At 38.1% G+C, this 14,423-nt stretch overlaps 1 long non-coding RNA gene across 1 annotated transcript; it reads right to left on the reverse strand.

Moving 5' to 3' along the window:
* Positions 1-1,889: 1,889 nt before the first annotated feature.
* On the reverse strand, positions 1,890-13,915 carry LOC141376474 (uncharacterized). Its single transcript, XR_015501621.1, has 5 exons — positions 13,864-13,915; positions 5,310-8,674; positions 4,168-4,402; positions 2,588-3,751; positions 1,890-2,075 (listed from the first exon to the last, which is right to left on the reverse strand). It is a non-coding gene; the product is annotated as an uncharacterized LOC141376474 (long non-coding RNA).
* Positions 13,916-14,423: the final 508 nt, after the last annotated feature.

A 14,423-nucleotide genomic window follows, 5' to 3' on the forward strand; every position in this document is an offset into this window, starting at 1 on the left:
AAACCTCACCTTGACTCGATCCATGCGCACAAGATTAATTAACCTGCGTGACCCCTTCGCAAACACTCTGACGTGGACCTCGCTCATAGTCCAACACCTGCCACTTGATATTTCCAGACCCAGAGAGAATGAACAGGAGTGGGATTTGTGAGCGTGTTTCGCCACTGATGAAATAAAAATGGCAAAAGGTTTATTAGTGGCACCACTTGATTGCTTATAAACAGAGTTAATGCATAAAATACAGACCCCTGAATGCCCTGATGTTCATCAACGAATGTGGAGCAAAGGTTTTACAGCTGAATTTGAAACAGAGTTTTGTAATGGAAAAGATTTGATTTGACACTGCAGGCAAAGAGTATATTTAAAGAGCCCATATTATACATGAAATAGGGTCATATCTTGGTTGTAAGGGTCTCCAACAACAGTATAATATGCATGCAAGGTCAAAAAACACTTAATCTGCATTTATTTTTACCTAATTATCCCAGCGACTCCCGTATGTATCGTCCAGTGATTCATTTGTTCCCAAACCCCTCCTTAGCGCGAAGCTAATCTGCGCTGATTGGACCAATGACAGCCTGTTGCGATTGGTCGACTGCCTTCAGTCAGAGAGTAAAATGTACAACAGCTAATCAGCAATATAAAAGTAATCACAGTTCATACACGCTCGATAGTGTAGGCGTGGATTTTAGCTGCCAGTGGGTCAATGTAAAAACTCAGACGATTAACTATTTCATTGAGCAAAAACTCCAAAAACTGTCGAGGAGATCTCCAAGCTTGTCTCACTCTGCTCTTTTCACAGACACAACCACACACACACACACACACATTGCCATCGTCCGCGCACACAAACACAAAAACACACACAGACCTCCGAGCGACAACGCGCGCGCACACACACACAAACACACACACATACCTCCGGACGACAGCGCACGCACACACACACTACCCTCGTCCACGGAGCTCCATAAACAAAGCAGCACGCGATAAGAGAATATAGCCAGTTAACCTGATGCAGTACACGCGGTTACAAGTAATAAATCACAACTAAATACATTTGCAAGCTAGAGTCAACGAGGCAACAACTTTAATCGCACGTACTTACACTTGAGAAATGGAGGAAGAAACCCATCCTGACGTCCATCAGTAAGTTACTCTTTACTGATCCTTCCTTTAACAAACGCAGATGAAGTATTCTTTGTAGCATGTAGTTTCCAGAAGTTTCCAACTGCTTGGTTATAATGCTGATGTTTCATCTTTGGGTAGAGGCTCGATAATATCCATCTGCAGTGTGGCTTCAATTGACCGGCATGTGTGTGTGACCTTGTGTTTGTGGGTGTGTGTGTGTGTCTGCGTTACTGCGTCAGAGGGCGGGGCCTCAGGTTTGAAATCTTCCGGGTTTGCGCGTGCACGTGAATAACTTGGTTTCGTTCGTACGTCATGGCGAAACACCTAATGACTCGGTATCAAGGCGAGTCATTTGAAGCACTATGAGTCGACTCTTTTATAGATGAATCAACCGTTTTAAACACTGTACACTTACAGATTTAAGCCTTAGCTGGATACTTCACTTCAATTAGAGCTGTGTTACACACTACATGGAGGGGAATTTTCAAAAAACCATAATATGGGCTCTTTAAGTATGAGTAAGCTCTTTTTCAGTCACACTTAACAATGAGGTTTTATTAGTTATTGTTAGTTAGTGTATTTACTAATGTCAGCTAATTAATTAGGGATGTAGCGATTCACCTGACTCACAATTCGATTCATGATACTAATCTCACAATTCATGATTTAGTCACGATTTTTTAACAAAAGTATGGTGACGAGTGCTTTCATTTTTTTCTTAAATGCTGCACATTTTTGCAAAATATTTGTTCTTTTTTACTTGCTGTTCAAAAAATAAAAAATAAATTAAATAACATTGAAAATTAAAGAGGCGAGGCAGTGGCGCAGTAGGTAGTGCTGTCGCCTCACAGCAAGAAGGTCGCTGGTTCGAACCTCGGCTCAGTTGGTGTTTCTGTGTGGAGTTTGCATGTTCTCCCTGCCTTCGTGTGGGTTTCCTCCGGGTGCTCCGGTTTTCCCCACAGTCCAAAGACATGCGGTACAGGTGAATTGGGTAGGCTTAATTGTTCGTAGTGTGTGTGTGTGAATGTGAGTGTGGATGTTTCCCCGAGATGGGTTGCGGCTGGAAGGGCATTCGCTGCGTAAAAACTTGCTGGATAAGTTGGCGGTTCATTCCGCTGTGGTGACCCCGGACTAATAAAGGAACTAAGCCGACAAGAAAATGAACGTATGAATGAATGAATGAAAATTAAAGAAGACTCATTATCATTCATAATTTTCTCTTCGGCTTAGTCTCTTTATTAATCTGAGGTCGACACAGCGGAATGAACCTCCAACTCGCCCAGCAAATATTTTACACAGCAGATGCCCTTCCAGCTGCAACCCATCACTGGGAAACATCCATACACACTCATTCACACTTATACACTACGGACACGTTAGCTTACCCCATTCACTATACCACGTCTTTGGACTTGTGGGGGAAGCCGGAGCACCCGGAGAAAACCCATGCCAACACGGGGAGAACATGCAAACTGACCCAGCCGAGGCTCAAACCAGCAACCTTCTTGCTTTGAGGCGAACGTGCCACCCACTGTGCAGCCCAAGAAGACTCATTAATATTAACAAACCAAAACCAAAGACTATATACTACACAAGACGTGTCACTCGTAGTTTTGAATGGGGAAAAGTGTAACGGTCAATATGGCGAATGAAGCCCCGCCTATAAGTACAAGAGCCAATCAGCAATGACTAGAGACTGATGTTTTTCCCGGGGAGAAGCTCGTACCAGACCAGGTTTTGTAGTCAACAAATGCACTGGAATCTCAGCGAATACTTGCTTCACAGACTTTAGAAATATATCCACATAAAGCTTGAAATGTGTAATTTGAAATGAACCAAATGCACTTTAAAACCTGTAAATCTGTATGAAACGAACACAAGGTAAAGTCCATCCTGTGAAATGCTGATTACATGACAGTAACTACTCAAACGCCCCACAAACTTGTAAACAAAGAGTCGCTGTTATTTCTGGAAGAGACTCACTATCAAGACCAAGTTGTGGATTACTTCAGAAGAGCAGCGCAATCTGACGAAGCATTATCCTCAGGATGATAATGTGTAACACTGCCATAAAAGAGGTTGATGTATTGATGTGTTGCTATGTGCTGGGATATTGTTTTTAAAATAATATTTATATGTTTTTAAAAGAAATATCAGCATAACTCTGTTTTCTGGCATTAGCTGAGGTCTTTGCAATGTCCCCGGCTGATGATAGAACTCATTTCACTGGGGACTGAGATGGCTGGTGTGGCCTTTCCTAAACCAGAGAGCAGTGTGTACAGAGGAGGTCAATAAGCCCCTGCTCCAGGAGACTGACCACTGGCATAAAAAAACGGATTTTAAAATGACTAATTATATAGTAGGATAGACACAGAAGTTAAACATGATTATGAAGGTGAATAGATAATATGTTCTTGTATAATGAATTAATATACTACTATTAGTGTAATTAATTAGTATACTATATATTCATTCATTTTCTTGTCGGCTTATTCCCTTTATTAATCCGGGGTCGCCACAGCAGAATGAAGCGATAACTTATCCAGCACATTTTTATGCAGATGTCCTTCCAGCCGCAACCCATCTCTGGGAAACATCCACACATACACATACACACACTCTAGGGACAACCTAGCCAACCCAATTCACCTGTACCGCATGTCTTTGGACTGTGGGGGAAACCGAAGCACTTGGAGGAAACCCAGGCGAACGCAGGGAGAACATGCAAACTCCACACAGAAACACCAACTGAGCCGGGGCTCGAACCAGCAACCCACCGACCTTCTTGCTGTGAGGCAACAGCACTACCTACTGCACCACTGCTTCGCCCTATAAAGGTGCATATTTATACCTAAAAAGTACAACTGTGTTCTGTAAAGTACTTTAAACGTACAAAAGTATACCTGTCAGGTACAAAAATGTTCATTTAAGGTACCAATGTGCACCTGTAAGTTACAAAAATGTACTTTTTGTAAAGGTACAGCCCCACTGACAGCTTTTGTACCTTTACTTCTCAGTGTGTACAGTTAAAGTGACAATTATTAGCCTCCCTTTGAATTTATCTTTCTTTTATTAAATATTTCCCAAATGATGTTTAACAGAGCAAGGGAATTTTCACAGTATGTCTGATAATATTTTTTTCTTCTGGAGAAAGTCTTATTTGTTTTATTTCAGCTAGAAGGTCAAAATTAAGGTCAAATGTCAAAATTATTAGCCCCTTTAAGCAATATTATTTTTTGATTAGTCTACCAAACAAATCATTGCTATAGACCTTTTTCATGGCTGCTGCATGGAGGGCGCCATAGCAACCAGCGTCTTCCGGTAGAATGCGAAAAACTTCCGTTTACAGCGTGTACAACTGGTAATTTGCGCTCCGAAAATGGGTTTCAATAACGTTTTTAATGGATAACAGAGTGTTTTTGTGACACACAACTTAGAAATGGTTCTGTTAAAGCCGTTATAATCTGTCACATGTGGTTCAAGCGCGTCAGAAATACGAGAAAAACGTTTGCCGTCAGAAATAGTGTGTGTGCGCGTTCCCGGCCTGTCAGCTGTTAGCTCAGAGCAGAGAGAGAGAGAAAGAGAGAGAGAAAACCAGAGTACTGGCATGAAACTTAACAGGTATGAAAGTCGTGCAATTTACAAAAATGAGCAATAAAAGTCTGTTATTGATCCTCTGCTGGCTGATTTGCTGTTCATTCTAATCGCGAGCCGTTTGTGTTTTATTTCGTGTGTTGTTTTTACCACGGTTTGTGTTTTTCTGTCATTTTGAAATGACACAAGCCTATATTTTCGTGTGTGTGTCAAACATTTTGGTGAACTACATTTGTTTGGGCTGGTTATATATTTGAAATAAAGAGAAAATGTTGACTTTAGCGATGACGAGGCTTCATTTAAACTGCAGAAGATGCCGTCTGACAACGAGGGGAAATCGCCTCACAGCAGCTGTTTCCCATCCTATTAGATCGCATTTCTTTAAATGATCAGTCCAGGAGATGCTGCTGATGGACAACAGTATTAGTTCAAAGAGGATAAAAGCAGGTAAAATAGATTAAAACTATTGTTTCAAAGCTGTCCAAATGTGACTGTTTACACGCATCAGCTGCCGACCGGAAGTTCTTCCTGCATACACGCAAAGCATAATGGGTAATTTTGCGTTCCAAGAAAAAGGTCTATACAATACCTTGCATAATTACCCTAACCTGCCTAGTTACCTAACTGAAGTAAACCGGTTAACATCTCATGCCTACTACAAACTAGTAGCGTATTGAAATAAATGACGTGACAACTGTAATTATATAATCGAACCAACAAAATTTATATTTGTTGCATTCCTACACGCTGTGCATTGGTTTTTTTTCATCTTCTTTGTATTCACGTCCAGGTCTTGACAGCCCAGCAAGTGCACTGACTGGTGCTTGACTTGCACCCTGGTTGAATCATCTCGAATTAAAGCACCTTCTAGTGGGATGCTCCAAAAATGAGGATTATCAAATGCAGACTCACAGCCTGCCTCCTGCTCGGAGGGCATCTGGGCTTAGGGAGAGCCTATTCAGACACATCTGCCCTGCTGAGGACTTCTGATAAAGACCTGAGCGATTTTCAAAGAACGATAAAACCCCTGAGAATTGCAGAGCGCTGAAAGACTCTGCAGTCCTCTGTACCCGCAGGGCGAGTTTAGCCCGGGCACCCGCTGTCAAGCCATTATGACAGGAGATTCTCTATAATTGCCCATTCCAGAAACGCCAGATAAGATGTGTGTGATATAAACTGATCGGACAACTTGAAATTTGAATGGAAATCCTGCTGGAAAAGAAGTTTGGTGGCGTTTATTTTTAATGGAAGCCATTTCGGGGCCAATCATCACATCAAATGATGTGAATCCAGGCCAGTGAGGCTTCAGGGTGTGTAAACAAAATAATGGCTAATATATATTTGAATTAAAGGATGCCCATCTGTAATTCTAATTGTTTAAAATAGTATGTGTAAACAGGCATTTTTGCTATATTTTGAAATACACACTCACCGGCCACTTTATTAGGTACACCTGTCAAACTGCTCGTTAGCGCAAATTTCTAATCAGCCAATCACACGCCAGCAACTCAATGCATTTAGGCATGTAGACATGGTCAAGACGAATGCACAACACGTCCAACCTTGAGGCAGATGGGCTACAGCAGCAATAGACCACACTGGGTGTCACTCCTGTCAGCTAAGAACAGGAAACTGAGGTTTTAATTCGCACAGGCTGACCAAAATTAGACAATAGAAGACTGGAAAAACGTTGCCTGGTGTCATGTTCACCAGCGAACAAACCACCAGATGTCGCTGGTAAACACTCACACACAAACACACACTTAGGACTACAAATCTGCTGATAAATGGACTACATATTCAGTCATGCCACACACACACACCTGCTCAAAGTCTCCACTGATTAGACTCCCACAGCTGATCCTGCTTCAAGACTGATTACACACAGTATTTAAGCAGCACACACACTCATTCACATTGCCGAGTCTTGTTTACTGTTAGTGACATTTCAACGCGTTTTCTTTGTCTGCCTTTGCCGTGTTTTGATCCTTGCATTGTTTATTTATTTGATTCTGTTTGCTGCCTGCCTGTGACCATCTGCCTGTTAATTTGACTTCGACTCTGGATTGCCTTCATACATCTGTTTGCCCCTGTTTTGACCACTGCTTGCCTGACTACAATTAAACCTGCATTTGGATCCTACCTTCTGTTGTGTGTGTCACTCCCCGTCGTTACACCTGGTCTGATGAGTCTCCATTTCTGCTGCCATATTCGGATGGTAGAGTCAGAATTTGGAGTCAACAACATGAAAGCATGGATCCATCCTGCCCATTAGTACCAATTGAGCATCGTGTCAACACCACAGCCTACCTGAGTATTATTGCTGACCATGTCCATCCCTTTATGACCACAGTGTCTCCATCTTCTGATGGCTACTTCCAGCAGGATAACACACCATGTCATAAAGAGCTAGTCATCTCAGACTGGTTTCTTGAACATGACAATGAGTTCACTGTACTCAAATGGCCTCCACAGTCACCAGAGCTCAATCCAATAGAGCACATTGGGCATGTGGTGGAACAGGAGATTGGCATCATGGATATGCAGCCGATGTGATGCTATCATGTCAATATGGAGCAAGGAATAAATCTACAGGCTCTAAGGAATATTTCCAGTACCTTGTTGAATCTACGCCATGAAGGATTAAAGCAGTTTATTTAAAAAATAATTTAACTAATATTTCAGAAAATCATTCATTCATTCATTTTTGGCTTAGTCCCTTTATTAATCTGTGGTCGCCACAGCGAAATGAACCGGAAACTTATCCAGCATATGTTTACACAGCGGATGCCCTGCCAGCTGCAACCCATCACTGGGAAACATCCATACACACCCATTCACACACAAACACTACAGAAAATTTAGCCTACTCAATTAACTTATACCACATGTCTTTGGCCTGTTGGAGAGGAAACCCACGTAAACATGGGGAGAACATGCAAACTCCACACAGAAACACCAACTGACCCAGCCGAGGCTCGAACCAGCGACCGTCTTGCTGTGAGGGAAACATGCTACCCACTGCGCTGATATGACTGATTATTTTTAAAATACATTTCTTCTTCAATCTATTTCGTTTTTTCACATGTTCCCTGTTAAATACAAATTTAAAAAAATACAAGGAATGTAAACAAATAGGCCTATATTTTATCTTACTTGTATATAATTCTATGAAATTACTGACATTAAGTTATTTTATCTACTTTTAGTATGGAGAGCTCTTCTGTGACATGAAAATTTCCCTTTGAGATTAATGCGGTCAAACAAATAGTCAAAACAGCCAGAAATAGATGAACAACACAATCAAAAGCTGTCAAAGTGAGCAACCATCCATCCAATTGAAGCTTGCTCCTGCTTTAAAACAGCCTCTGATTGATCTATAATCATCATTCCCACCCACTTTTCCATAGACACAGTTTCTATTGGCTCGTGAAACATTCAAATGTCAGTTTAGTTGAATTACTCACAAATGCATTTAAGAAACAGACATTAAAATGCTTTAAAAATTGTACTTGTTGACCAAATGTGCCATTTCTAACCCCCAAAAGGACACAAACCTTTAAAGCACTTCTAAAAAAGTTAGTATTGAAACATTCAAGATAAAAAAAAAATTAAAAAATAACCATGAGCTCAGTGAGCTGAGAGAAACGTCAGCCTAATAATTTCAGCTTTACTGTCAGATAAGGTCAACAGATAGACAATTTCCCTGCCGCTAATTTGAATACTAAATGTTCCATCGGAGTAAACTTGAGCTCTCTGCTGACCTTTTCTTTGAGGAGGTTAAAATAATTCTACATGAATGATCACATTATAAGGGAATTAAGATGGAAATTAACTTATAAAAGAGGGAGTTCATCATAAAGATAACAAATCTGTTAACATTCACTCACCCTTATGCCAAATCTGCTTTCGTCTGTGGAACATAAAAGAGCCTTTAGTGTTTGTCTCTCTGAAACAAAAATCCATGAGAAGAATACTATCAGACAATTTATGATTCCATACACGTAATATACTTCCACATCTGGGGAAACTAGTGCTTTTATTTTTAAATATACTGCAATGAATGAGTCAGAGTTGCATAAAGTTTCAATAAAACAGTTTTTATGTAAAAATGCAGACCAGTTCGAAATTCAGTTCACCATCAAATTTGACAATACAACGGACAGTAACCTACTGGTCATTTTGAATTGAATTTACAAGCACACTGTAAACTAATAATTACAAATTACTGTATAATTTACAGTAACTTACTGGTTTTGGTTGCCAGTAAGACTGTAAATTTACAAGCACACTGTAAATGATAATTATAAATTACTGTAAATTTTACAGTAACTTACTGGTAATTTTGGTTGCCAATAGGATTGTAAATTTACAAGAACATTGTAAATTAATAATTACAAATTACTGTAAAATATACAGTAACTTATACTAGTAACTGTTGGTTGCCAGTACACTGTAACTTTACAAACACACAGTTAACTAATAATTATAAATTACTGTAAAATTTACAGTAACTTATACTAGTAATTTTGGTTGCCAGTAGGACTGTAAATTTACAAGCACACTGTAAACTAATAATTACAAATTACTGTAAAATTTACAGTAACTTACTGGTAATTTTGGTTGCCAGGACTGTAAATTTACAAGTACACTGTAAATTAATAATTACAAATTACCGTAAAATTAACAGTAACTTATACTAGTAATTTTGGTTGCCAGTAGACTGTAAATTTACAAGCACACTGTAAATTTATAAATTATAATATACTGTAAAATTTACAGTAACTTATACTGGTAATTTTGGTTACCAGTAGACAGTAAACTTACAAGCACACTGTAAATTAATAATTACAAATTACTGTATAATTTACAGTAACTTGCTGGTAATTTTGGTTGCCAGGACTGTAAACTTACAAGCACACTGTAAACTAATAATTACAAATTACTGTATAATTTACAGTAACTTATTGGTTTTGGTTGCCAGTAAGACTGTAAATTTACAAGCACACTGTAAACTGATAATTATAAATTACTGTAAAATATACAGTAACTTATACTAGTAATTGTTGGTTGCCAGTAGACTGAAACTTTACAAACACACAGTAAACTAATAATTATAAATCACTGTAAAATTTACAGCAACTTATACTAGTAATTTTCGTTGCCAGTAGGACTGTACATTTTTAAGCACACTGTAAACTAATAATTACAAATTACTGTATAATTTACAGTAACTTACTGGTTTTGGTTGCCAGAAAGACTGTAAATTTACAAGCACACTGTAAATTAATGACTATAAATTACTGTATAATTGACAGTAACTTACTGATAATTTTGGTTGACAGTAAGACTTTAAATTTGCAAGCACACTGTAAATAATGACAAACTGTAAACTATTTGTAAATTAACATATTTTGTGATTCATGTTTTATTTTATGTTTTTTATTTGCATTACGAGATCTAAATCATTCTTCCAACTAGTTTTAACCTTGAAACGCACAAAAAGAGGCACTTCTATTGACATGTTTAATAGTTTGCAGTGATATATCGTATGAGTTGGTGTTGCATATTATGCTACAAAAACCTTGCAATAAACCACCAGTACATTTTCTACATTTTAGACACTTATTTTTTACTTTTTTACATACTATTTCTCAAACATATTATTTCAAACGACTAAAATGTCAATAAAAGTCACTTTCTTAAACTGTAGAGTTGAATTTTCAACATCAAAACTCAGAGCAGAGATCAACATCCCATAATGCAATTCGCAACCGTAAATAAACGCTTGTGAATCACAAAATACAGATATTTTTTCAGTGTACATGATGATATAATTGTTATTTCTCTTTAAGCGTCCATATATGAAGTGTGTGGCTATAAAGCAGGCAGTTGAATAGAGATGTGACATCATCAGCGTTGGTTGCTGATGTCGTCTTTGTGTCGGTGTGACACGCGGGGCGAGTGCCAGGGCTGGATCTCCTCCCACTCCACTGGCAACAAACCCTCCATCATCTCCTGCCATCTGGCCTTTGATTAGATCACCAGCATTATTCCTTTTATTACACTCTTTCCTTTCGCTCTGAGCCGGAATGCAACTCTATCTTTTTTTTATTTGCCTTTCAGATGATACTGTGTCCAGCACCACAGGACTGCCAATCTACAGGCTGGCGGAAAAATGGGCTTGCGTGTACAAAGCCCCCGCAGAAATAAAGTGTGACAAGTGTGACTTTGAAGGCTTTTGAGTAGAAATTTACACAGGCTGACTCGTATATGAATAAAATGATGACATTTATGCGAGGGTAAACACTTGTAAACTGTGCATCTGAAGAGGCGTGGCAGGGGCAAAAAGATCTCTGATTAATTATGCAGCTTGTATCAAGCATGTAGCAGAAATGAAAACGCACACAGTCTGTCAGAATAAATAAGTGTCTGTTATAGTGTGTCCTAATGTTTATTCATTTATTTATTTATAATGCAACAAATGCCGTGCCTTTCCAACTTCTTAAATCTATACACACTCGCCGGCCACTTTATTAGGTACACCTGTCCAACTGCCCGTTAACGCAAATTTCTAATCAGCCAATCACATGACAGCAACTCAGTGCATTTAGGCATATAGACATGGTCAAGATGATCTGCTGCAGTTTAAACTGAGCATCAGAATGGGGAAGAAAGGGGATTTAGGTGACTTTGAATGTGGCATGGTTGTTGGAAACTGCTGACCTATTGAGATTATCACGCACAACCAACTGTAGGGTTTACAGAGAATGGTCTGAAAAAGAGGAAATATCCAGTTAGCAGCAGTTCTGTGGGCGCAAATGCCTTGTTCATGCCGGAGGTCAGAGGAGAATGGCCAGACTGGTTCCAGCTGATAGAAAGGCAACAGCAACTCACATAAGCACTCGTTACAACCGAGATCTGCAGAAGAGCATCTCTGAACACACAACACGTCCAACCTTGAGGCGGATGGGCTACAGCAGCAGAAGACCACACCGGGTGCCGCTCCTGTCAGCTAAGAACAGGAAACTGAGGCTACAATTCACACAGACTAACCAAAACTGGACAATAGAAGATTGGAGAAACGTTGCCTGCTCTGATGAGTCTCCATTTCTGCTGACACATTCAGATGGTCGGGTCAGAATTTCGCGTCAACAACATGAAAGTATGGATGCATCCCGGCGCCTTGTATCAGCGGTTCAGGCTGGTGGTGGTGTAATGGTGTGTGGGATATTTGTATATTTGATACAAATCATCTCAGACTGGTTTCTTGAACATGACAATCAGTTCACTGTACTCAAATGGCCTCCACAGTCACATGAGCTCAATCCAATAGAGCACCGTTGGGATGTGGTGGAACTGGAGATTCACATCATGGATGTGCAGCCGACAAATCTGCAGCAACTGTGATGCTATTATGTCAATATGGAGCAAAATCTCTGAGGAATATTTCCAGTACCTTGATGAATCTACGTCATGAAGGATTAAGGCAGTTCTGAAGGCAAAAGGGAGTCCAAACCTGTACTAGTAAGGTGTACGTAATAAAGTAGCTGATGACTGTTTTTTTTTTATACATTTTAGTCATGCATTTGGTCCTTATTCTATTTTTATGTATATTTTTACATTTTAGATTTAAAAAAATATATTATTACAAAGGTATTTATTACACAATTTCCTATTTAACTTTGCTATTAATTTAAAAACAATAATGAAACTATCCTCTTTCGTTGAAGTTTTTAAAGTACTTAGATTAATATGAAATAGAACTCTTTTGGAACATAAATGCATTTAGTGTCACTTTTAATCAAATTTAATGCATCCTAGCTGCAAAATAGCTGTATTTCTTTAAATAAATAAAATCTTACTGACTTCAAACTGTTGTTAACAGTAATATAAACTCAGTTTAAGTGTCTTAAACGTACATGCATGTTTAGATTCTAATTAAATCAATACTGTATATTATTAAATAATAATAAATATTATAAATAATAAAAGACTTAAACATACCATCATGTTTTTTATGTTTTAAAGTAATTACATTTATTATAGATGTGTAAAAATGGGGTGTATATGCACAGTGTTTTTTAGCCAATGATAAAATTCCAGTGAAAGCTTAGTGACTATTTTTAATTTCATACGATTCCTTTTACATCATCGGCATCGTATTGTACTTAAAATACAATCAGTTAAATAAATGTAAGCATTCATTTAGTTGTTCAAGAGTAAGACGAAAATAAATACTTTGAAACCGCTCAGATCAGCAGGCGAAAGCAGAAACTCCATTGAAAATACTAGGGTAAAATAAACCGTCATATTTTAAAGACCTGGCAGGGCGAAATGTAAATGCCGTGCTTTGTCCAATATTTTATAGTGGAAAGACAGTTCACTGGAAGCGCTGAGGCAGGCTGGCTGAAATTAAAAGTCTGTGTGCATATACCCCAAAATTCTCTATAATGGTGTCAAGTCCACAATGAAATTATGTTTTGTAATTCAGGGGAAAGTGAAATAAATTCTGTTTAATACGATGCTAAAGCTGGGCTTTATGCACAGCTAGTGTTTTTCACCCAATGATGAACTTAAAGTGACTATTTTCAATTTCACATAGTTCCTTATACAGCATCGATGTTGTAATGTAGTTAAAATACAATTAGTTAAATAGACTTAAGCATCTATTTGTTAGTTAAAGCGTAAAAAGAGACGAAAGATCGTTTAAACGCAGGCGCCGCCATTAAGCTGCAGGCCAGCGCAGAAATTCCATTGAAAATAATGGAGTAACGTTATATTTAATTTTAATATTTTAAAGACATGGCACGACAAAATATAATTTAATAAAGTGCTTCTTGTTGGGTCTGATACCCACTTCAGGCAGTGAAGATCGCTGTTTTTTTTTTTTTTTTTTTTAAAGAAATCAGATATTAAACTTAGATTTTACGTAGAACATGTCTTGTCACATCAAACAAAGCTATGAATTTACGTAGGCCTACTATATTTACACAGCGATATTTGAGTGGGAAAAAGTCGAGTAGTTTGCCTCACTGAATATTACTGCCAGTCATTAAACATTTATACTTATCATAAAACAATATAAACAATATAAATACAGTTTAATTGACTTTAATAAACGTTCAACAAACTTACCTCGCTGCCCGTTAACCGCTAACTGAAGTTAGCACTGGAACTTTCTGTCTCCGTGAACAGTAAACTCCGCCTACTTCAATTTTATTGGACATCTGGAAGACTTGCTTATATAAATTTTTTTGGTTATTTTTATTTAAAAGATTATATTTATTTAATTTTCTCAAGCCTTTCAGTAACATTAAAAAGTCATTCGTTTTTAAAAAGTTTTTACTAAACAACAAAAAATTACATTACAAGCATTAAAGGGACAGTACACCCAAAAATAAAATGTACTCACTATGTGCTCATCCTAATGTGGTCCCATATTCACGTGTCTCTTTATTTTGTTGAACACAAAAGAAGATATTTTAAAGAAAGCACATGTAACCCCTGACTTGAAAAACAAATAAAGCCAGTGTTTAGAGGTTTTTCAACCTTTTTTTTCTCTTTCTTTGTTTGTGTCCAACCTGAAGAAAGCACACTAGACAGAGTAAATGATGAGGTAGGCCTAATTAAAAATTTTGATTAGCTTTAATTTAAAACTCAGCAGTCATATATTAATGTACTCCCACACAGCACAA

The sequence above is a fragment of the Danio rerio genome, chromosome 10 (assembly GCF_052040795.2).
Source record: "Danio rerio strain M-AB ecotype USA chromosome 10, GRCz13ab, whole genome shotgun sequence".
Lineage (NCBI taxonomy): Eukaryota > Metazoa > Chordata > Actinopteri > Cypriniformes > Danionidae > Danio > Danio rerio.